Consider the following 25,733-nt stretch of genomic DNA (forward strand, 5'->3'; position numbering starts at 1 on the left):
ATAACAGCAATTCTAAAATGATGTTTGCAGCAGCATACAGGGATCAACTTTACTATGCAAGTCAATAACCTAAGCTGGTTATAAACTATCATGATTTGACAGACGGTATTTAGGATAGTATTTAGACCCCGGGAGTCATCAGGAGATTGCATTACAAGATGGTTTACTTTTATATATGTAAATCTTTCAACTGCGAGTAGCACGTCCCGCTGGTGGACTGTGAGGGCAGCTAGTGTGATCCAAACTGCAGCTACTGCAATCTGTCGGGGTAATCACTTTATAACTGACTGTGCAGCAACCCATCATAATCATATACTGATAAAACAAATGACTGAGTGCGGCATACAGGAGGTGCCATGGGGATCTGACACACTAAAATGTGCTAAACCTGGGAGATTATTGTGTAAAATACAGGACTATCACAATGAGTAAAGTTACAAGTCTTTTGCAGGTGTTAGACATTAACGTAAAAATTTATGTACATTGTAAACTAGCCATACAATGGGAAATGCCTATGGTGTGACTACACACGTGTGCCACCGTGCCGTCGGCGGGAAAATATAGAGCATGCTCTATCTTTCCCATTAGTACAGAGGGGTGCTAGTTGTCCTTATACAGAGGGAAGAGGCGAGCAGCGCTCATCCCTCCGCCTCTCCAGCTGAATGAGAGCTTGCGATCTATGAGGATGAGGGGGTGACACAAGAGCTTACATGAGGGTCTATGAGGATGAGGGGGTGACACAAGAGCTTACAGTCTATGAGGATGAGGGGTGACACAAGCTTACAGTCTATGAGGATGAGGGGGTGACACAAGAGCTTACAGTCTATGGGGATGAGGGGGTGACACAAGAGCTTACAGTCTATGAGGATGAGGGAGGTGACACAAGAGCTTACAGTCTATGAGGATGAGGGGGTGACACAAGAGCTTACGGTCTATGAGGATGAGGGGGTGACACAAGAGCTTACAGTCTATGAGGATGAGGGGGTGAAACAAGAGCTAAAGAGCGTGTATAATGGTCCAGCCATTCATTATAAGGGAACAGTATAAAATAATTTAATAAACAAAAAAGGTATAATGTATATTTTACCCCTGTTGGTCCTGCCATTCTCTGTTTTTTGGGGGATTTGCCGGTGTAGACCTGTGGGATTCAGGGTCAGGTAAGCGGTAGACACCATTCCTGGACTTTTCTAATGGATAAAGTCTCTTTCAGGATGTGGCGCTTTGGTGTAGACATCTACTGTTTTGAGACACCTATTTTTCCCCAAATCCACTTTGTATTTCCAATTTAAGTTGTATATTTGTGAAAGAGTCACAGATAGAAGAATCTGGTTCCCCCAACATTTATTTAATGTAAATGGCTCGCTCTATTCGGAGTAACACGCAACAGAGGATGTCTTAAATTACATCTTGTGTCTTCTGTGACTGTGCGCACACACAGAGTGGAAAATATAACAGATTGTGATTTCTGATAAGAAGCAGATGAGAGGGTTTATAGGCTCTAGAGCTGATAGTGGAGATAATGAGAGATGTGTCTTGGTGGCAAGAGGTGTCCAAGGCAGGGTCAAGAATTTAACAATAAACAGATCTCCCCCTATAAAACCTTTTCTGATTGCCTTTTTCCTCAATGGAAAGCAGAGCTCTTTTACCCATTCTAAATTTGCTAAGAACAAACAAAAACAAACACTTCAAACAAAACAAAAAACCACCCCATGACCCGTCAGACGTAAAGAAAGCTCTGAAGCTAATAGACTCCGGCTCTGCAGGGGGTCGTGACTTTACTTTCCATTCCAGGAGGACAAAAAAAACACTTATATGACCATGTACTCATTCTCTGCTGGTGGTAGGTTAAACTCCAGAGCTGATGTTTACTTAAAGCTGGTCCTCCTATTGGGAGAATGAAAAGTCAGGAGCTACCAGTGACAGGTCTTCATACAAGCACATGCCCGGAGACCACACCATCTCAGTACAACTTGTTCCCCCCAGTGGGAGCGGGAATGAACATTGCACCACAAAGCAAGTTGATAAGGGAGGTGTTAACAATGGAATCTGCCATCACTGGCAATTACTTCAAGAGACAACATTGTAAATTAAGTGGGGGATCCGAGAATCTCTTTGAGATGGTAGTAAGGTATGGCAGTCTGTTTTTTATCAAGGAAATAGGGCAGAGAAACTCTGTTCCTACTTGAGCCCATAGATCCCTTTAGATTACATATCAATAAATCAAAAGGCAATGAAACAGCCCTTCTGGAAGCCTGTATTAGGGAAGGGGAGGTGGGTTCTTCTCATTCATGGTGATATCAATTAGCTACTTATCAGCTAAAGGGCTAGAAACAAAGATAAAAAAGCTTCTGCTATTCAGACCATTTCCTGCATCTGGCATTCCTAATAAACTTTTCTACTGCCCCGTATTACCTCATATCTTATCCATACACTATGATTAGATTGGGGGTGATTTCCAAGGGGTTTCTTTGGCGAGGCATAAGTTGGCTCAGTCATTTTTGGCTAATATTTAGATAAGACAATTGTCTAAAAGACAGCTAGAAACAATGTAACATGGCACAAAAGTAAATAAAAACAAAACATTATGTTAAACAACTTTCTTTAATATAGGAAAGGCAATAAGTGAGAGATTTCTCCAGAACTAGGATAGGTCGTGAATATTCGATTGGTTAGTGTCCTTCGTTTGACACCCAAAAATCAGCAGGTTGAAGGGGCCTATGAATGGTTACACTTGTCCGTCCTTCTGCACACCATATACTTAGTAGCGACCTACTACTCAATTAAGCAATGGCTGCACAAGATCCTACAGCTTTGTCTTATGCAAGTAAATGGGCAAGGGCATAAACAGGTGACCTTGAAAATAGGCCTTGTGCCGTCAATATTTTAGAACGTATGGCACACGGCTCCACTAAATGCAATGCCTATTAATGGGATGTGCATATGTTCTGTTAAAGGAGTAGGGCATGTCCTTTTTCACTGACGTCATGTCCAATAGAAGTCAATACGTCCATAAAAAAAAAATGGACACCACTCGGATGCCAGATGGAAGCAACTTATCCATTAAAGAAGGAAGCCGAATGTCAATTTTAAGTTTTTTTCTTGGATAACTGATGGGACAACACATCAAAAGAAGAGTAAATAAATCAGGTGATACATTTTTGAGGCTAACTGAGTATATTTGAGTTTTTGAGAATACTTGCTTTCTTCATGTCTAGAGAAGAAACCTAGTATTCTCGAAAGCTCATCCTCAGTTCAGCCTCAAAAGGGTATATGTGATGGTGAGCTATCGAGAGAACTGGTCCTCTTTGCCAGACATAAAGAGAACAAGTATTCTCAAAAGCTCATCATCTAATATACTAGGCATCTCCGGATTTCTTTACTTCTCCTCTGTATGGCTTCCATGGTACACAGTCCATGGGACATCAGATTAGTTGCTACTTGTTTCAAATGATTATACAACTATTTGTTGGTGGAGGAACAATCCCATAGTAACTCCCTGGCTTCATGTTGAGCAAATAACCTGACTGTCTGTTTATAAGGGACTAATTATAACATTATTTGTATATTTTATCCCATCTCGTGCTAAAATTTCCCACCTTAGTTCAGTTGTTCTAATCCAACTCTTAGGCGGGTAAAAAAAAAATAATAATCCGGTGTTAACCCTTCATTCCTCACATGCTAAACACAGCAGGGGGGCAAAGAGAGCGTTTCACTAGTTCCATGGTGGAAAGTCTCTGGCTGGGTAACAGAGATGGGTTGGCTGAGGGACTGATAACCTGATAGGATGCAACACAGGGACACTATGCCAACTGCTAAGCTGGTTATTCAATGCTGGACTGTTTGTTTTTGTTGCTGTTTCGATGACCTCTGTCAAACTTTACTGCGGGAGCTAAGACAGAGTCAGGAATCCCGCTTCTGCCAAAAAAACAAACAAACACTCTCAAAAAGTGACAGCAGGATAACTAAGTGGGTGCTTCAGACCCATGTTATTATTTCATTTAGAAGACTCCTGGACTGCACCATCAATCCTGGCAGGGTGCAATGTAATAAAACAATTAACACATTTCACCTCATTGTGAACTTTTTATTTGCTATTATCTAACGTAACCATGTAATCTCCAAGGAAATCTACAGGAGTCTAAATTTTAATTGTTATTATATATTTTCGGACTCGCCAAGTTTTTAATCTCCAATTCTTAGTTGCTGAACGTGTAGAATAAAAGCAATATGTTGGTGTCTCGTAGTTTAATTTATATGGTGTGGTGTTTATCAAAACTTTGGTCACAGGGAATTGTGTTACACAGTAAAACCTCTTTGAAGCGAGTCAGATAAGCCTTACTATACTCACATCTAGATAAATATAAATGTCTGGTATTTGTTTTTTTTTTTTACTGCACATACAGAGCTCATATAGGCTGATTTGGGACACTTGGAGTACAGAATCAAAGCGCATGGGGGCGGGCTATGCCTCAATCTCATATGCGTTTCTATGCAAAATGTAGGGCAGCATGGTGGCTGAGTGAGTAGCACTTCTGCCTTGCAGCACAGGAGTCCTGGGTTCAAGTCCCATCCAGGTCAACATATGCGAAGAGTTTGTATGTTCTCTCCGTGTTTGCGTGGGTTTCCTCTGGGTCCTCAGGTTTCCTCCCACACTCCAAAACATACTGGTAGGTTGTTTAGATTGTGAGCCCCATGGGGTCAGGGACTGATTTGTCATGCTTTGTGCAGCGCTGTGTAATCTGTAGGCGCTATATAGATAAGGAATTATTATTAATGCATACAATCGGTGACCAGCACACGAAATCTTGTATTGTTTAAATGCAAGACACTGGGTGCTGGTTAGCGATCACATGGGTTTTCATAGATGTGCATATGCCATTGGGCCTCTGTGCGTTTTGATCCCTTTTCTAAATGGAAACAAAGTGGTACGTCTGACCGCATCCTAAACCACAGGATCCCAAGAGTGAACCCGACAGATTATCGGGAGTCTACCAGATCCAAATAACCAAATGTACAAATAGCATTATATAAGGAAACTTTACAAGTTTTCCAGACATACTTTCACAATTATCAATCTAAGAGAAATAAGTAGTAAGAAAGTGCACATGGAAAGCTTATTGAGAGAATACGAGGTGCTGTTTTCAGTGGCCTAGTCGATGGTGGACACACTTAAATGCATAAGGACATGTGCAATTGGTGGTCTGTTGTTTGCAGCACCTTGTGGAATTGCTGCGCAAGGTCGGGTCGTGCGCTGATGACATTGTAAAAGACTGCCCAAGCCACAAACACGGCAAGAATACAACCTACTTTGAGTTATGAGTTTTGGGCAGTCGGCTCACACACCAGGCTATTGACCTCACTGCAAAAAGAAGCAACACCCTATACTTTTTCTAGAAATACAGGGTATACAGACCTGTGTTGGAAAAGTAATGTGAGTTATGTCTTATTAATTCTTTATTGTAACAGGGGTCAGAATAACAAAACGGATGGGTTCAAGTAAAATGACTTATGTAATATACCTATGTAATAAATTTTAAGGGTATTAACGGTTTGTAAAGATTTTGTTACAAGAATGGATATGACCCTACCAATGAGCTTGAAATGCTTAAAAAAGTAAATAAAGAAAAAATGAGGGTAGGTTTTTTCTGAAAGAATAAAGCTAAAATGTATAATATATGGTGGAAATGGAAATCGGGGCTGCATTCAGTAGCAATGTTCTCCATAAGAAGGTATTCTGGAAAAGTTTCAATAGTTGCAGAACATTCTTCATGTTGTTCACATAATGTTTAAAGGGAACCTAACAGGTCTTTTTGGGATGCTAAACTTTTTGGCATGGACCAATCTGTAACCATAGAGTCAGACTGTTTACATATCATCCAAGAAGAAAAAGTTTTTCTAAAACTCCATGAAGAAGCATTGCATAGACCACTGCTGGGCTTACAGGTCCCCTGCAGTTTTTATCTATGGTAAAGCTACTGTCAGCACATAAGACTACGCCTGGCCACTTGATCCCCCATGCAGGCCGGGCTGTGCACTTTACTGCTCTCTATTAACATTCCAGCACAAGGTAAAACTGTCAGATTTATGAGGAGAACCTTACAGCCCCCACATCAAGATGCTTGTGTAATATCCAGGGGATAACTTCAAGCACCATATACTTTTGTATCCTAGTTCAAAGAACTTCAACAAACTTTCTGTTCGAGATGAACAAGAGGACCAGAGAACCCATCATACATGCAGTCTAAGCTATAGGGAACAACCTTATAGAGCATGGAGGAGCAATGATTCCAAAGCTCAACTTTAACTCATTGTTTATATATCTTTTTATTCTAGGCTCAGAAGTCAAGAGGCAGAGCATACTCAGAGCCGGACAGCTTGCGCTATAGACTGGAAGGGTTCCTGCAGCTTAGTTCCCTATCAAATGAATGGGTGCAAAGTTCCAGTAGCTGAGCTGTGCCACTACACAGAGAATGGAGCTGTTCTTGTAACTTCCTGAGGCTTTCTGTGAGCAAGGCTGCCGGATGTTATACTTCAATCAAGCAAAGACTGCGTTATTAAGTGCACTGAAAAAGCTTTGGGGGAAACGCACCATCTAATGGGGGGTGTTTTGGGCTAAACATATGCATTAAGAATATTTGGTCTGGATCAGTCTCTATGGCAGTATTGACTTAAGTAAAGACCTATGACAATTGCAGCATCCCAATACTTGCTCTATGATGACTTTGAGGAACAGTTTGCTCCAATACGAACAATGCTGTGGACTGATCCAACTCTAATCTGGGTTCTTTTCCGATGTACGGCAATGACAACATTGCTCAATCTAAGTCTCACTGACCTAATAAAAGTTGTGTAAAGTACGACAGCAGCGAGCTATCTATTTATAAATGTCCCTCCTGTTAGGGGAGGCAATTATCCAATATATCACCCAATGCTTAATATTCATGTCCAATTCAAGTACATCCCATATGTTGCTCTTGTTTTTCGACTAAAGAGGTGTCATGAATATACAATGTTTCAGTAGATGATGAGGGAACTTTGCACTGTTCTATTATTAAAGGAAATCCACCATTAAAATTCATCATGATTAACCAGGGACACTTAAAGAACCAGGCACCGTGACCATTGTAATCTTCTTTGTCATTTGTTATCTATGGCCTCCTTCCTTATAAAATCAACTTTGATAATTATGCTAATGAGTCAAAAGGGTTATTGGGGGAGTCCAGTGCATGCTGCAGAATCACTGCCTTCTCCCTCTGCCCCCTGACTCAGCAACCCCCCCTCCCTATGCCTGATGTAATCTCACTACAGCACAGGAAATTTCAGCACACAATGAGGAAGAGGAAGTGTTCCTGTAACAGCCTATGAATCTACAGCATGGAGGGGCTTTGGGAACCACCCCAGTAGCCTTTCAGCTTATAATGTGAATTTTCTTTGCATGTTTTACCCCTTTAATATAAAAAGGGAAACATGCCGTAAAATCACAGAAAAATGTGCAGGTGACACATCCTGACAGATTTGTGTTAAAATCAATTGTAGAAATTGTATTTAACATCATCCCTCATGCACATGGCTATGGTCTTCATGGCCTGTGTATAAACAGACTGCTCAGCTTAGTAGGTCCTATACCAGCTTGTGTTTGTAGATCGGACAGTCTTTCCTGCGTGTCAGCGGATCTGGCTACAAACAATGGAACACAGAACCATAATATGTAGCCCATAAGATGTACACATACGTGTGGAAGGAGCCTAAGGGCTACTGAACATGTATGTTGCCGTACGTTATAAATGTTTTTGTCTCTACAATAAATTACTCACCTGTGGATCCACGTGTTCTGAAAATGCAGGATTCTTTTTGCCTTGGTTTTGTCAACAAAATCGGACAAATCTCCTCCACGTGTCAATTGTCATGAAGTATGAACTGGGTCATCAGTATGACAACTGAAGAAGAGCCCAGAAAAGTAAAGGGAACTGTAGCGGGATACTTACCTTAGGAACTACATAAAGTGACCAAACATTTTTACTTAGCTGGACAGAGCCATATAAAAAAACAATACCAACATGAGCCAGCAGGAGTGCTATAGTGGTGGCCAATTTCGGGACAATTTTTACCCATAAAATGGAGGTGGGGTTTCTATCCTGTAACCAATATTCAGTATTCTGTATACAATAAGACTCTTGTGTATCAGAGGATTTCTCGAATATCATTTTAGGTCCTATAAATAAGGATGAAATCTATAGGCGCAGAGTTATAGTATGCACCTGAGAAGTACAGACAGGGGCACATTTACTAAGGGTCCGCAGCCGCGAATCCGTCGGGTTTTTCCCGAATATTTCCGCTTTGCGCTGTATTTCACGGGATTGTGGCGCACGCGATCGATTTTTGGCGCAATCGCGCCGACTTTCGCGCGACAGAAATGGGGGGGGGGGGGGTGTGGCCACCGGACAACACGAAGGATTCGGAAAAACCGCAGAATTTAAAAAGCCATTTGTGTCGCAAGATCAAGCACTCACATACACCAGAAAAAAGCAGGTGAACTTCGGCGGACCTCGGCGCAGCAGCGACACCTGGTGAATATCGACGCACGGACCTTAGTGAATCCCGGCAGAACCCGAATCAGCGCCGGAGAACCCGCTGCTGGATCGCGACTGGACCAGGTAAGTAAATGTGCCCCACAGTGTCTAGTTTATTGCATTGTACAAATGGGTCCATCTAACCTCATGTTTTCTCAGGATTCAATCTGTACAAGGACATAACGCTTACTTCATTGAAAGTGGAATCCTTACGCCACAAAAAGGTCTGCTGATAAGAGCAATCACAATCCCCGAGTTTATTAAGGACACTTTGCAGGCTTAAACCCAGGTCATAGGACCACAAACCTGAGGTCACGGCAGACCCGTGTGACCCCTATTTACTACTGATTATATAAGACTCACTCATACTACAGAAATTATTAGAGGGACATATATAATATATCATTTTATACATGGAACGAAAAACAGAAACAGATCTCCTAATCTATACTTGAATATGGTAATTTTCAGTATAGGCAACTGTGGGTTGGTATAGCCTCTCTGGGGAGCTGAAATAAAGGCTACTCCACGCCCCAGTAGCCTTTACTATCCCTCATAGCTGGGCACTCTAGTCAAAGCTTCTGTCGTGCCCTCCTTTGTGCATGTACAGTAGCATCGGCTTCAATGCCCGTAGAAGCGACACTGAAGCCAAAGCTACTGCGCATGCGCAAAGATTCAGAGGTCAGCAGAGCGACATAAGCTTTGACCAGGACAGGCTGGTTTGAGGGACAGTAGAGGCTGAAGCTACAGCACGAAGGGGCTCTGGTAACGACCGCAAAAGCCTTTCTGACTCATTGACCCAAGTTGATTTTACAAAGTAGGAAGCCCTGCATAACAAATTTAAGCTTGATTTTGATAGATTTCCCTTAGGGGGGCATCTGAAATGACACTACCCATTCAGCCTCGAAAAATGACTCATCTCAGGCAAAAAGTGACTCTTATATGTTAATTTGCATATGATTTTGGAGGAGATATTTTTATAGGTATTTGAGATTTTTAAAAAAAAAAGGAATTCTAGAGAGTTTATTTCAAACCTTATTCTAGGTTCGTTTAGTGGGGCAAAACCTGGTGATCGCTTCCCCATTAAGTACGATTTGAAGAAGTGTGGTTTAGCATGTTTTTGCCCTTTGTTACACATAATACCTTACATCTAATTAATGGAAATATAGACTTTTATGAGAGCGGGTGTTTTCTACTCACTGCATACAACACTCTTTATTAGCAAATACCCTACGAGTAAGTGTTTATAGAGAAAATAGTATAGTAATAATTACCTCCCCAAAACTATTTAGGATTGATTTAACTATAAGCCGAGCATGTCTAAATACACAGACTATAAAACCTTGAAAGCTGCCCTTTACCTCTTCAGAAAGCAATGTGCCCCCATGGTAACCTGATCTCCTGCCAATCTATTTATATGGTAGCATGCCGTGCCATTCACTTTAACTAGAATTACATTATCACAGTTAATCTTGTTCACCCAGAAGCGCAAGCGTCTATCGCTGAAACCTTACAGCTTACAGGTTGTAAAGGGCTATCAACGGCAGCAAGGAAAACATGGGATGCTGGTTTATACACTGCTGCGTGAGGATATGGACAGGTTCACTGCTAGAGCTCTACAATTACCAGCCATTGATTTTAGCTGCTCAGCCTTTACATGGAAATAGAGAACAAAATTGGGAAAAGTTAAAGCCAGAAGTCACTCCTTTAAGGTGTAGGGCCAGGTTCTTGAAATGGAGGATACATACATTCCATTAGGAAAAACGGGAAAATAACACAATGCAGTATTTACCATTCCTGGACTGCAGAATCAGTGAAATATTCACTATTAAGTTAGAAAGCCAAACAATAAAATTGAAGTGGTATCTGCAAAAACACGTGCAGGACGACGCCAGCACCAAGCATAACTGGGCAAGTCCCGGGGCGCAGTGCTGTTGGGGGGGGGGGCACATAACATAAGGCTCTACATAAGGAATCCATGGGGGTGAAGGGAGCTTTATATAAAATAATCATGAGGGGGCTAATTCGTATGATGAATTAGGGAACATTTTAGGGAACAGGAGACTGATTTTTGTTTCTGATTTTTTAATGATGACACATGAGTTTACTGCAAAGGGGCTACAGAGGCTCTGCCGCCCAGGGGCCGACTGAAATCTGGAGCCGACCTTGGACATACGTCATCTGCGCCATTCATTAAGCACCTGTGCCAGATTTGCCCCCAAAAAACTGTCTAAAATGCCTTCCTACACATTTATGAAGGCCTTTAGACCATTTTGCCATTGGGGAGTAAAAAAAACAAACTCAAAAACAAAAAAGGGCCAAGTCTTCCAATGAGGACTCTGTCGCAGCAAAACACTATCGTTGTGCAGCTCTGCACTGTTGAAGCAGGCGACACAATGAATTCCCCCCACTGAGCCTGTGTTCACACATTTCGGTTGCAAAAGTCAACTGGAAACAGGAGGGGCTTGGCTCAATCGCATATGAAACAACGTGATCAGTAACCTGAATCATGTGTTTAGCACGGAAAAACTGCAAAACACTAGGTGTCCATTCCCAATTGCATGCATTTGAATTGAAAAGCCCCTCCCCATTCTGGTTGACTTGCATTGCTACACGCACATCAACTGGAACGTGTGAATGGTGCCTTGGTTTTAGCAACAACATTGCGACAATTGAGCACCATTATAACGGCAGGGCTACAGAAATAGTTGTTGCTCTAACCTGTATCAGAACCCTTGTGCTACTTTTACCTTCAATAAAATGTCCAAAAGTCAGTGAATCAATTGAAAACAAGACATTAGTAGGGGCCGAAACAGGCGTCATCATAGAAATTTTATCCAAGAAAATTTGGTTCATATAGCCGTCTTCAGTCCTGAAAATATAGCTGACATGGTTGTGTGCTATGCCACAGAGGCAAGGTACCACTGTGTGTAGGAAGATATTTCGTACCATACCTGTACACTGTGGGATGCTCACTTCTGGACATTAATCAATCCATGATGAATACATGTTGAAGCTAAGTGAGTAGCTTTTTCACATTAGAATTAACTCCATTTTCATGGATGGTGAAAATATTTGCCGTATGAATAATAAAAATAATGCCGTTAGAAAGTGTGATAGGCTTGCCTTAAGAGATGGGTTTTAAGAGCACGTTTGAAACTTTGGAGGTTGGTTGGGTATTAGGGTGATGCCACAGGTTAGCGCTTTGATTCCGTACTGGAGTGGCCCGATCGCATATGCGTTTCTTTGCAAACGCATGCGATCAGCAATCAGTGCCCGGTGTCTTATATTGTGCAAATGCAAGACAACAGGCGCTCATTGCCGATTGCATGCGTTTGCATAAAAACGCATATGCGATCGGCCGCAGGCTTCCCTAGTGCACTTTGAATCCATTACAAAATGGAATCAAAACGCTAACGTGTGGCATCACCCTTAGTCTCAAAGAAGGGCATTTCAAAGAATAGGTACAGCTCAGAAGTCCTGGAGATGAGCAGGAGAGGGTTCGAATTAAGGTAGAGGTTAATCTAAGATCATCCAGCAGATCTAAGATCACAGGTTGGGCAATAGACTGAAATGAGAGATGAGAGATAGGGAGGTGCAGCATTGTGCAGTGCTTTGTGGATGAGGGTTATTATTTTAAACCATATTCGGAAGGAGACTGGTAGCCAGTGCAGTGACTGGCACAGACTGGAGTATGAATAACTATATTAGCTGGCCATATGTGAAAATCAAAAATGACCCGTCTGAATAAGCACTGAAGCTGTACAACATTTCTTAAAGCTTGATAGAACATACAGCTTATTCTTTATTGTTAGCCTTTTTCATTTTTGGGGAAATTATCTGTAACAATTGTTGAGAAAATTTATATCATTGTTTGAGGGGGGCTTACTAAAAAGACTATAAAATGAGATAAGAGGATACATAAATAACAAATATTTCTAGTGCACAGAACATGAAGCAGATCCGTCATTTTAACTGTAGAGTCAAAAGAATTCATGAAGTTACAAGCCGAATCCACAATGTAATAATTAGAGGGATGCAAAAGGAAATTGCTTCCCCAAAAATTACGGTAGGTAATTGCTAATGCTTGTCTTACAGACATTTGCAAACAGATCCGTGCATTTATGAAGTTATGAATCATAATCTTACATGGTATTTAGCCTACAATTCACTTTAGAGAGCAGGACTGTCAAGACGAACAGAAGAGCATCTGGACAATGCATTATCTCAGTCTATATAATCCTCAGTATTTTATAGAAATAATGATGGTGCACTGGGACCATGGACGACTTCTGATGAGCAATGTGTTGCCTGGGTATGTAGCCATCTCACCTGTGCATTTGATTAGTATGTGGATTGGAAGCACATGTGATGGTCACAAAACCCTGATCATAAACGAGAAATGTTGCGAGTCACAGACACATCAGTCTATAAAAATGGAACCCCACGCGGAGCACAATGTGCCATGAACTCGGAGATTGGAAGCATGTGCAGACCTCAATACAGAAACATGGCCAAGACACTAGCGATCATAAAACATTCTGACACAAGTCAATTAAGAGCAACCATCAGAAATCAGGTCTCCTTCAGATTTGATATTTGGCTCTAATTGCACAGCAATTTACTGGAATTGTTGTATTTGTTCATACATACGTTTCATGGAGGGTGGGGAAAATGTGGCACATTTACTATTAAAAACGTACCAGAATTCTGGGGAAATTAGGTGGAAACATTGATTTATACCGTTAAGGGCTGTTTCACATTGTCTATGTTGAACTGTAATCAATGGACCATGCTGATTCCTGTATCACAGACGGACCACACTGCTGGGGACGAGATTCCTTGCATCATTTCCATATACAATGCAAGGATTTTGTGCTTCCCAGCTTAACAGTGATACCAACACTGTATTTGATAACACTACAGTAGTGGTCTCCAACCTTTCTGTAACCAGGGAACGGCAGCATCCTTTTTTTTTTTCAGGTACTGGTGGGAGTACATTGGGGCAGATTAAGACTGCCATGGGCCCTGGGCTGTATGAATATTATTACAAGTCTGGAATCCTCTTCCTATATATGGTAGTAGAATCAAGCTTCTTGGGGAATGGAGGATGCATCCCTTCTAACTGCTTTCAATAAGTGGTTTCAAGACCTTTGAAGGACCTACAAGGTCCTGAAATGGCTCCTGTGTACATGTGTATTTAGAACAAAAACAGATGGATGAGGATTTCATGGGTGAAAGCCCTTCTCAGTATGAAATTTAATGGGTGGTTTGGATGACCAGGGAACCTGGGTTATTATAATCCACAACTGGGTGTACACCCTCATTGTCCATGAAAAAATAAAGTTGTGTGCTGTGCCCCAACCTAACCCCAACTGATATATTGCAATATTTCCTGCAGCCCTCCATATTATGTCCCCTTAAACAATTCTCATCCATGGCCCAGTCATAGGGAGTGTATTTACTGTGGGTATGACATTTTTTAGAAGATCAAAATGTAAATCATATTTTTTTTATACTGGTTAAATTCCAAATAACCATCTTAAAATAACAGGGGAAACCCAGAACTTGGCTCCATAGTAAAGAGATCCTACAACAATACCATCCAGCTCCAATCATTTATTCACTTGGCTTTATTAGGATCTTTTTAGGGCTTCACTGTTTGTTCTTGCTCAGGTCACGCTGTTCTAGTAGACAATAGTACTTTCGTGAAATTTATGAAGGAATCAGAGCAAATGCTATCGGCCTCATCTCCTCTTGATAATACAATGTACTGGAGGCATCTTTTGTCTAGTGCAAGATCCGAGGTCCCCCTGACACTTTCAGATTCAATCTGCTTTTTTAAAAAAAATTACAAATGACCTAATAAAGCGATCAGAGGCGAATTCCATTCCCGTTGCTTGCTGCCCACCAACATTGCGAACAGCTTAATTTTACCTGTCTCATATGGAAGTGCTTTAAAACTTGCTGGTGTGACAGTTCAGCTGATTTAGTTAAACAATCCACAAAGCTGTTTATTTTCATGTTTCACTGCTGTCCAGTCGCTCACCCGGGCTGAGGATTTCCTTATATTTGTCTCTCGAAATAGAAAGGGGGTGAACAAACACGGCTTTAGTACAAACCATGATAGGATAATGAACATGTTAATAGAATCTTTGATTGAACTGAAGATGTCATATATGTAGACTAAAATGCAATCGCTTCACAAAGCAAATGTCATTAACCCCTTACTACTGCACCAGTTTACCACCCCCATGCTGCAGAGCCCCCTTTCTTATTTTGCATTTCTGCTTTTTGCTCCCCTCCTTTCAAAAGCCACAACTTATTTAAATTTTTCTTTATATAGAGCTGTATGGAGCTTTTTTTCTGTGTAACAAATTGTAATTCTTAGTATTTAAAGGACATCTACCAGCTGGATGAAAGACTGTATGCAAATGAGCCCGAGGGGCTCCAGGCTCCATAGGTGTTAATGGAGCTTGGAGCCCCACAGGCTCATTTGCCTACAGTCATTCATCATGGTGTTAGATGTCCTTTAATATTCCAAGCAATGGACTGGGAAACTGGAAGAGTATTCCAAATGCTATGAAAATGATGGTCTCTGTTTTACGGCTTTCACTGTGCAGTACAAATTACATCTCGCCTTTATTTTTATGGTTTGTACATTAAAGGAGATACATTTATAAAGGTTACAGGAAAAAAGTGTTTAGGATAAATCCAGGAGCTATTTTCACTGCGGGGTTCAGTACTGGGAATTATCGTTTTTGTGTTTTGATAGATTAGGCATTTTGGAACACAGCAATATGTAACATGTTTAACTCATCTCACAACATCCGCTTACTTTAGACTTCAGTGGCTACAGGTCCAGAGTCTGCAGCAACGTCTTTAGACATCTCTGCAGTTTTCTACTGCTCCTGAGCTAGCCACAGGACACACCCGGAGACCCTAGGGCAGTGGTGGCGAACCTATGGCACGGGTGCCAGAGGTGGCACTCAGAGCCCTTTCTGTGGGCACTCAGGCCATCGCCCCAGAACAGAGTTCACCAAACAGGATCAAATCCATCAAATCTTCCTGCAGTCCCAGGCAACTTAAGACATGCTGCTGTCAGCGGTATTTTACAGCAACACTTTATTGGCTGTTTGGAACTGCATGAAAAGTGGGAAGGTGTTGAAAGAAGTACATTATCTTTGGAGGTCCTCCTGCTGGACCCACCATTTGTCCTGTACAGAGATACCCTAGTGAGAAGATATAATGATAATCTGAATTTGCCCATCTTCTTTCAACTGTATTGGTGGCCTTAGGCGTCCAATACAATTTTAAGAAGTGGAAGAACAGGTAGCTGTAAGTTACTGCTTAAAATGCGACGTTGGCACTTCACGGTAAATAAGTGGATTTTGGTTGTAGTTTGGGCACTCTGTCTCTAAAAGGTTTGCCATCACTGCCCTAGGGAGAAGGTTGATACGGTTTATTACCGCTTCTCCCTTCCTTGTAGCGTCGCACTGAAGTAGCGTGATGCATAGAGGAGCAGATACGGCACTGCCGCTGGCTCTGTAGGCACGTTACCACCGAGTCTAAAGAGATAATTAAAACCAGTACAGCTCTGATTAGCATCACCAGGTGGTGGTTTAACTCAGTAACTGGGGTCTTATGGATGAAAAAATAAAGTAAAATTAAAAAAGAAAAAAATTTAAAAAATCTACAAAAAACACTGCATAGTCACCCTTTTTGGCCCAGACTATACATGTTATATATATATATATATATATATATATATATATCAAAATGACCAAAACAAAAAAGGGAACGTTCATTTTGAGTTAATTTAAATATCTAAAAAAAAAGAACTATAAATTACAAAAAATGTACTTTTTAACCCCAAATAAAAATGAAAAAAAAAGGTTTAAAAACTTTTATGACGTGTTAACAAGCTCTATGTGTCCCGAAAAAAACAACCGATTACTGAAAAAATACTTGCGTGAAAAAAACCCCACCAATGTGAAACCACTCCAAGGTTCCATGCACAGTAATGTGTACAGAATGTATTAAAACGGCCGTATATGCGACCGGCATATGGCCCTGTTCATTCCAATGGGCAATATGGCCATCCATATACATGGTCGTATTGTCCACCGTACCATACTGTACCGTGAGCAGGACATACAAAATGATAGAAAATGTCCTATTTTCCAATGTGTTTCCTTACCCATAGAAGTCATAAAATAGGGGCTAAATATGTGCTGCATATGGTTGTGCACCGTATGCTGCCGTATATACGTCATTGCAAGTGCAACTAAATGCCAGAAAACCACAGCCAGAAACTGGCAATGGAGTCTAACCACGCTCTCTGTGAAGCCAAAATGGCGTCTGTTGACCAAATTTGGGGCTTGCCAAGCTAGTGACACAATTAGCCAGCCCACTGTATTTTATACAGGTCGGGTATAATTTGTTGCCATACGGTTAACTTTTGTCATATAATTTACTCTTACACTCGATTCTTAACTTGGTACAGATTTTATCTTCCCTTCACTCTTTACTTGCAATTTAGTCTTTTCATTTCCCGAAATCTGCTTTAGTTTTTTAATTATGCATTTGTTGAATAATTACAGTTTAGATGACAGATTTCACAGACCTCACACAGTTTTCAAAGAACGAGTGGAAACCTAAAACGTTTAAACGGAGTCAATGAATTGCCAATTAATAACAGGTTCCCTTTGATGGCTTCTCGGCAACTTGCTGTCACACCACGCTATAAATTTACTACAACTTCTGGGGTTTCCGTGTAGACCCAGTGACATGGGAAAATGTGATACAAAACTGAGCCACTGCCAATAAACCAATCAACCTAACAGACTGATAATCTCCCACACTTGGCTGTTTAGCTGCATGCACCCAACCAGAAAGACTTTAATTTGTTCCGCTAATGACAACAGGGGGGAAAAAAAAAGTAAAAAAAAAAAAAAGTGCAGACTTGATACAAAAATTCACTTTGTGAAATCTGAACTTAGCTGGGCAGACATAGTTTAACTATATTGAAACTTTGGAAGAGAAAAGCATGTTAAAAGTAAATTCATTAAAAATGACCTGTCAACATGAAAGCGCACAATCTCATGGGCGCGTCACGCAACATCAGGCCAGCTGGTTTATAGATAAACAATTCTTTTCCGTCAGTTCTGAGATCTCTTTAAAGAGACTATTTACTTAATCGTCTTTAGAGAAGTCATTGTTGCAAGTACCATTAGACAGGTTTCCCTGCAGTCCGATGCACCCTGGATTCCTGACAGGTTTATTCAGCTTATCTATCTATTTATTTCATTATTCTATCACTTCACTGGACCATTTTACATACAGGCAGTCCCCGGGTTACATACAAGATAGGGTCCGGAAATTTGTTCTTAAGTTGAATTTGTATGTAAGTCGAAACTGTATATTTTATAATTGTAGATCCAGACAAAACATTTTTTGGCCCCAGTAACAATTGGAGTCAAGGATTATCAATAAAGCTTCATTACAGACACCTTACAGCTGATCATTGCAGTCTGGGACTATAGCAAAGCATCCAGAGAGCTTCACCAGATATCACAGTGGGCAGAGGGGTCCGTCTGTAACTATGGGTTGTCTGTAAGTCGGGTGTCCTTAAGTAGGGGACCACCTGTACTGCCTTTTGTGTCAGCCCATTCGTCCTCATGGCCATAGTACTTCTCATTGTACCCCTTTGTTTTGCAGTATATGAGCCATATAATAATCAGCACCATATACTAAAAAGAGGGAGAAACTGAAATCCCTTTTGTGTTTATCGAAACAGGCCCAGGTTTCACACTGAGTGAGTAAAATAAATTTAGAATCTATATTATTAACTATATGTATAATATGACTGTTTTAGTGCCATTTTGGGCCATTTTGGTTGGTGGTGTGCCCCAGGATTTTCTAAGTATAAAAAGTGTGCCGCAGCTCAAAAAAGGTTGAAAATCCCTGTCATAGACTGTAAGCTCTTGTGTCACCCCCTTATCCTCATAGTCTGTAAGCTCTTGTGTCACCCCCTCATCCTCATAGACTGTAAGCTCTTGTGTCACCCCCTCATCTTCATAGACTGTAAGCTCTTGTGTCACCCCCTCATCCTCATAGACTGTAAGCTCTTGTGTGACCCCTTCACCCTCAAAGACTGTAAGCTCTTATGTCACCCCCTCACCCTCATAGACTATAAGCTCTTATGTCACCCCCTCATCCTCATAGACTGTAAGCTCTTGTGTCCCCCCCTCATCCTCATGGACTGTAAGCTCTTGTGTCCCCCCCTCATCCTCATGGACTGTAAGCTTTTGTGTCACCCCCTCATTCTCATAGACTGTAAGCTCTTGTGTCACCCCTCATCCTCATAGACTGTAAGCTCTTGCGTCACCCCCTCATCCTCATAGACTGTAAGCTCTTGTGTCATCCCCTCATCCTCATAGACTGTAAGCTCTTGTGTCATCCCCTCATCCTCATAGACTGTAAGCTCTTGTGTCACCCCCTCATCCTCATAGACTGTAAGCTCTTGCATCATCCCCTCATCCTCATAGACTGTAAGCTCTTGTGTCACCCCCTCATCCTCATAGACTATAAGCTCTTATGTCACCCCCTCACCCTCATAGACTGTAAGCTCTTATGTCACCCCCTCATCCTCATAGACTGTAAGCTCTTGTGTCCCCCCCTCATCCTCATGGACTGTAAGTTCTTGTGTCACCCTGTCAACCCCTCATCCTCATAGACCATAAGCTCTTGTGTCACCCCCTCTTCCTCATCACTGTAAGCTCTTGTGTCTCCCTCATCCTCATAGACTGTAAGCTCTTGTGTCACCCCCTCATCCTCATAGACTGTAAGCTCTTGCGTCATCCCCTCATCCTCATAGATTGTAAGCTCTTGTGTCACCCCCTCATCCTCATAGACTGTAAGTTCCCAAAATTTTTCCAGAGTCTGGGGCAAAAAATTGAGAAAATAGTAAGGTTACTTAAAAATGAGTCCACTTCTTGGTTGAAAACAATAGCCCAATATTTGCCATAGCTTTGAAAGAGGACGAAGTGTGAGTGAAGCATGAAACGGCTATCGCCTCAATGGGCTACCAGCGTTCCTAGCTCCCTCCCTCATGTTTGTTCAATCATGTATGCGAGTATTCTATGAAATAAAGTTAAAGATTTTTGGAAGATCGGTGAGTGCCATCAAACATTTCTACTTTCTGTCAATAATGCTCTGCAAGGTCTGATCACACCCCGATGACGGTAGTGATCAAACTGCAAACATGGGTCGGAATTGAATCTTCAAAATTTGTGGCTTGGCCTGTTGAAAGACTTACTCTACAAACTACAGATAAGAAAAGATCTTTATATCAGGAAGAGGTATAGTAGAGCTGACTGTGTGTGTTATAGCTGAGATGTAGCAGAGCTGAGAGTATCATTGTGTGTTATAGCCATCTCATGGATCTCATCCTCTCTCCTTTCTAATCTTTATCATCTCTCTTTTTCTATTCGTCAGATAATTTTGAATGGTCAGAAGGTAAATAAAAGTGTATATAAACCTGTACTCTGATAATCTAAGCACATTGTCAGCACACAGCATCTCACACCACAGAGGAATCATGAAGTGTCTGCTTAGAGAGTCCCCAATGGTCTCACAATGACAGTAACTGAGTTATAGAAGCCGAAACAGGAATGTAACTGCGTAAGTGGGTTAAAAATAGTCTTTCTTGTGTAATCATCACTAGGGGATTAATATTTGAGAACTTTTTTCACAGACAGACCCTTATAGATGTAGTACAATGTTAGAGAGTCATTGATATTTCTCACCTTGGATTTGAACTGTATAAAACGCTCACAATCCTTGTTTGTGACTCCATGTACAATGCAGCAATATGATGACTGAGCACATCGCTCAGTAACTACCATACATTCCATTCAGCTGACATAACTGAGTCATCACTGGGCACAGCCTTCCGAGCCGAGTCTGTGTACCCTGCAAACAGTGCCCAGTGCTTGTTACTGTGTAACACCGACGTGGTATAAAGTCTAAACTGGTGCAAATCAGAAGCATGAATAGTTAACAAAACATCATTCTATACGGTCATGGAAGATAAAGCCTGCAACTGATAAACACCTTCTTGGCAAGAGCCCACGGAGAGTGGCATCTGACTCCTTAATTGCTGGAAGTGTCTGAATTTCATGTTATTTCTCCCTGCTAGGGATGAAATGTATAAAGCAGGTCTAATTCTTGTCCATTTTTGCAGCTTGTTTACATGTTTGTTCAGGTTCTCCTCCTTGTGACGAGAGCCAGTCAAGTCGCTCCCAGCAATTTTGGCGCATGCGCCAGCATCTACACACATATATATTTGGCTTCGCCAGATTAAGTGACAGTGCATGCATGAGAAGTTCGGAGAGTCTAGTGACGTCACCGGCTCTCAGGACCAGGAGTAGGACCAAAACAAACATTAATAACACACGGTGTCTCAGTGGTTAGCACTACAGCCTTGCAGCGCTGGAGTCCTGGATTCAAGTCCCATCCAGGTCAACATCTGCAAAAAGTTTGTATGTTCTCTCCGTGTTTGCGTTGGTTTCCTCCAGGTCCTCCAGTTTCCTCCCACACTCCAAACCATACTGGATTAGATTGTGAGCCCCATGGGAACAGGGACTGATTTGGCAAGCTCTGTGCAGCACTGCGGAATCTGTATGCGCTATATAACGTAATTATTATTCTTAATAATCATCAGAGGTGCACAGAATCGGCCCGGTAACGTAAGTGGAGCATCAGAACCTCATTTGAATATATTATAAAATCCTTTTTGTGACTAAACTATTGTTTTTTGTCTGTAACCAGACTATGTGCCGGGATCAGTAGTACAGAGCCAGAAAGTGGTGTGCACAGGTCACTTTAGCCTGAGTCAAGTGGTAGATTTCCTTTAAAACTGCATCCATCCTACAACACTACTGATAATTTCCCCCATAATCCTACAATGTCCTGTGTGTGTAGCTCTCATCTGTTGGAGTGAAAGAAGATAAAGCCACCCAGAAAGTATGTTTTTCACACCTCTATGAGGTCAGCGGGGATTAACATGAAGTGACTGCTGCTATGGATATTAGCAGAGACGTAGCTTTTCAAAAATAGCCAAAAGGAAGCGCGTTTGCTTGTACTTCACACATGGATATCACAGAGCATTTCTAATCCATTAGCATTCCAATTTTCCATGTATCGGAATGACACGTCCTGTGCCATCGCCTGCTTCTTACTAGTAATGCCACTGTCTCCAGCTCCCATTTCTTTTCCAGAGTGTCCCTGCCCTCATCTGCCAGTATGTGGCACCAACAAAAGTGACTAATATTAAAGACCAACCTCAAGCCGAAAAACCCAGTGATGTCCCATAAAATATCTCATACTATTCACAAACTACTGAAGCACAATGGAACAGTCCTGGATAGCTAATCCCCCTTTTATGTGACTGCTATTTCTACCAGTGCGTTAAAAATAAATCCCATTGGAACAGCTAGCACACTTTCCACTGTCAGAGCTATAAAAGTGAAGAGGACGAAAGAGAAAGAGGAAACATGGTCAGCTCAGCTCAGGTTTATTGAGCTGCCAAATAAAAAAAAAGATGACCACGTATTTATTTATTGCATAATGGAGAACTACCTTATGACTACCTTATTACCACAAAAGGCAACATTAAAGGGGTTTCCCACAGTACAATATCCATAGGATAGGATATGCTGTTCAGTGGGGGACCCCCACAGATCATGAGAACGAGGGGGTCCGATTTACCTCTGTCGGGGCTTAGGAGATGTAACTATCTATTTTACGTACAAGTAGTCTTCCATCAGTTAGTCCTTTGTGTACCAAAAAAAAGATAGTATAGAAAATATCATAAGCCCCACAAGTGCTTTTAACGTGCACGTGTAGGATTTGCATTTAACATTGACCCATGGTATTATATGGATTTTATAAGACAAGCTTTGCAAGTCATGTGAGTGAAAAGTGTCCTATACAAGTCTATGAAGAAGCATTAAAAACGCATTGCATTTAGATGCTTGCACGTGCAATGCGTTTTTCACGGGTCCATGGTCAACAAGCTTTTTTGGCTGACACACCGAACACTGATTGAACTCTGACGGGGGTCAGGAAGTAAGAGCTCTACTTATGGAAAGTTTGCCAATTAAGGTTGCCTTATAGGTGTGTGGAGACTTCTAGCCATTGATGCTCCACTTGGGGATTCTGGGAAATATGCAAATAGGTTTTCCAAGGTGGGACAAGGAAAACAATGCCTTCTTTTGCTACCTTGAAAGGCAGCCTCCTTAATATCAAGCAAGACTTACAAAAAGCCCAATAACATGATGTGAAATAAAGCCAAACCAGTATATCTATTCCGACCCAACCAGGTAGAAACAGCGCTGTCTACAGTTGGGAGTCCGTTCCTTCTGGAATAGATATACTGATTTGGCTTAATCCCACTTCATGTTATAAGGATTGCTTTAAGTAATGCTTGGTGTTAAGGGGGCTGCCTTTTAAGATAACAAAATAAGGAGGCATTGTTTTCCATTTCTCATCTTGGAAAACCTATTTGCATGTTTCCCTGACCAATGATAGAAAATTTCTGTTGTAAGTGGTCTAATGTCGCATATGGAACTGATTGACTTAACCCCTTAAGGACGCAGGTTTTTTTTGCTCAGTTCTCGCTCTCCACCTTAAAAAATCCATAACTTTTTCATTTTTACCTGTACAGAGCTGTGTGAGGGCTTATTCTGTGAGTAACATATTTTACTTTCCCGTAATGTTATTTATTTTAACATGCCGTGTACTGCGAAGCTGAAAAAAAATTCGAAATGAAAAATTGAAAAAAAACCGCCACGTTCTAATGGGCTCAGTTTTTTCGACTTTGACTGTGCACTTCAAATAACACCTCAGCTTTATTCTTTAGTTCGGTGCGATCGCGGTGATACCAAATTTATACAGGTTTTATTGTATTTTAATACATTTTCAAAAATTAAACGAATGTGTACAAAAAAGAAAAAAATTTTTTGCCATCTTCTGAAGCTAATAACTTTTTCATACTTTGGTGCACGGAGATGTGTGAGGGGTCATTTTTTGCTAAATGAGCCGATGTTTTCGTTGCTACCATTCTGAGGTCTGTGCGACATTTTGATCATTTTTTATGTGATGTAAAAAGGTGTAAAAGTTGCATTTCGGACATTTGGGCGCCATTTCCCGCCTCGGAGCTCACCGCCGGCCGTAACCGTTTTTATATTTTGATAGATCGGGCATTTTGGGACGTGGAGATACCTAATGTGTCTGTGATTTTTACTGTTTATTTTTCTTTCTTTTTTTTCACTATTTCTTAGACCATCTAGGGTACATTAACCCTAGATGGTCAGATCGCTCCTACCATATACTGCAATACTACTGGCTCATTGTAACTTATCTCCAGAAGCCAGATAGCCTCGGGTCAAGCGAAGACCCGAGGCAACCATGGCAACCAATCATCGCCCCCCCCCCCCGATGACGTTCGGGGGAGCGACGATCGTAATAAAGATGGCGGCGCCCACGCGCAGCCGTCTTTTAAATGCCGCCGGCATTGAAAGGGTTAATAGCCGCGGTTGGTGGTTATTAGTGGTGGGGGTTTGCTGCAATATGCAACAACCCCCACCCTTGTATGAAGAGGACTCAGCCCGTGAGCCCTCTTCATACATTCCCTGCACCTCTGCGCCGTAGAGCTACGGCGCAGAGCGTTAAGGGGTTAAGCTACCAGCACACAACATCCGTTGTTTGCATCCTATGTAAGATACACTCATGCCGAGCCGAGCGGGCATACGTTAACCGTGATGTAGTGGTGACCGTTCCCCTCTCCATTGCGATGGAGAGGACATGTCCTATCTTTTCCCCGTGTATGGAGAGGTACGGTTCCACATGCGTGCTGCACCATATCGCTCCGTGCGTCCACTGCCGGCCTATGGGGGGGGGGGGGGGGCCGCAAGATTGCGACCATATATTCGTTCCCCTACGATCGCGTGAATGCAGCCACAGGGAGAGATTACCATTTCAATCAACTTGAAAAACTATGTTGTATACAAAACCTTGCAAAACAAGAATTATGGAGATGGAGAAAGAACATGTAGTATTTGTACCACCAGCTTACAAGGATGTCAGCTCATAACAGCAAAAGGTGGCAGAACACGAAGCTCCTCCATTATAAAAGAGTCATTCAAGGAGGGCAGAGAGTGGTTCTAGCTTTAACCTGATCAATAGATTTTGAGGAGTCATCTTTCCTCCTGGCTGGCTTGTGCCCTGCTTTGTTAGCAACATAAAAACAGAGAAGCTTAATTAACTTTTACACTTGTTTTTTATCACTAAGTGGCGATAGAGACTAAATATTAATAATTAAACCTGAAACCGCTCAGGTAAGGAGTATTGAGTGAATCACAATGGAAAAAAGAACACAATCAACACATTTGGATCTCAAAATCAAACATGGGACCTTGAAAAATTGTCCTTCAAAACTGAAGGCCTCATAGAGGGCTGCAAGCTTATACAGGGTTTCTGTACGGCCACTTTGAATCGCCAACAAAGTTTGTTAAAGGAGTGCAATGATTAAAGGGAAGTGAAATGATCTTTAGAAACTTAAATTTAGTTTACAAGAGCAGTTCTAATGACTTGAGATATACACATGGCTCAGTGGTTTAGCACTATTGTGCTGCTGTGCTGAGACATTGAGGGAGATGTATAAGGGCTTGTGCACCTCTTTTCTCCCATCCTGGAAAACTTTGCATATTTTTCCAGAATCCCCTAGTGGAGCATCCATGGCTATAAGACTCCACACGCCTACATGGTGGCCTTAATTGGCAGTCTCCGTAAGGAGAACTCTTACTTCCCGACCCTAGTCACAAGCCTCTCACCCAGCCGAACCAGTTCCCTACGCTGTACTGAGGACCCAATCAGGTCGAAACAGTGCTGTCTACAGTTTGGAGTCTGTTCCTTCTGGAATAGATATACGGGTTTGGTTTTAATCCCGCATCGTGTCATAAGGCTTCTTGTAGGTCATGCTTGATGCCAAGGGAGCTGCCTTATAAGGTGTGGTTTTACTTATCCCATCCTGGAAAACTTTGCATATTTTCCCAGCACCACTTTTCTGGCAACCAAGCCCTGAAATAATCACAATTA

General features: G+C 41.7%; 1 protein-coding gene across 7 annotated transcripts in view; it reads right to left on the minus strand.

The window, feature by feature from the left end:
* The window catches only part of VPS13B (vacuolar protein sorting 13 homolog B), a 629,099-nt gene that overhangs the window by 387,445 nt on the left and 215,921 nt on the right, over positions 1-25,733 (minus strand). The window contains exons 20-21 of one of the 7 annotated variants that reach the window (XR_011855676.1): positions 14,508-14,646; positions 14,228-14,406 (exon numbers count right to left, since the gene is read on the minus strand). The exons of the other annotated variants lie outside the window; for them this stretch is intronic. The gene's annotated coding sequence lies outside the window, so the exon portion shown is untranslated. Of the gene's footprint in view, positions 1-14,227; positions 14,407-14,507; positions 14,647-25,733 lie in introns of those variants that run through there. 7 annotated transcript variants of the gene reach the window in all.

The sequence above is a fragment of the Engystomops pustulosus genome, chromosome 5, assembly GCF_040894005.1.
Source record: "Engystomops pustulosus chromosome 5, aEngPut4.maternal, whole genome shotgun sequence".
NCBI lineage: Eukaryota > Metazoa > Chordata > Amphibia > Anura > Leptodactylidae > Engystomops > Engystomops pustulosus.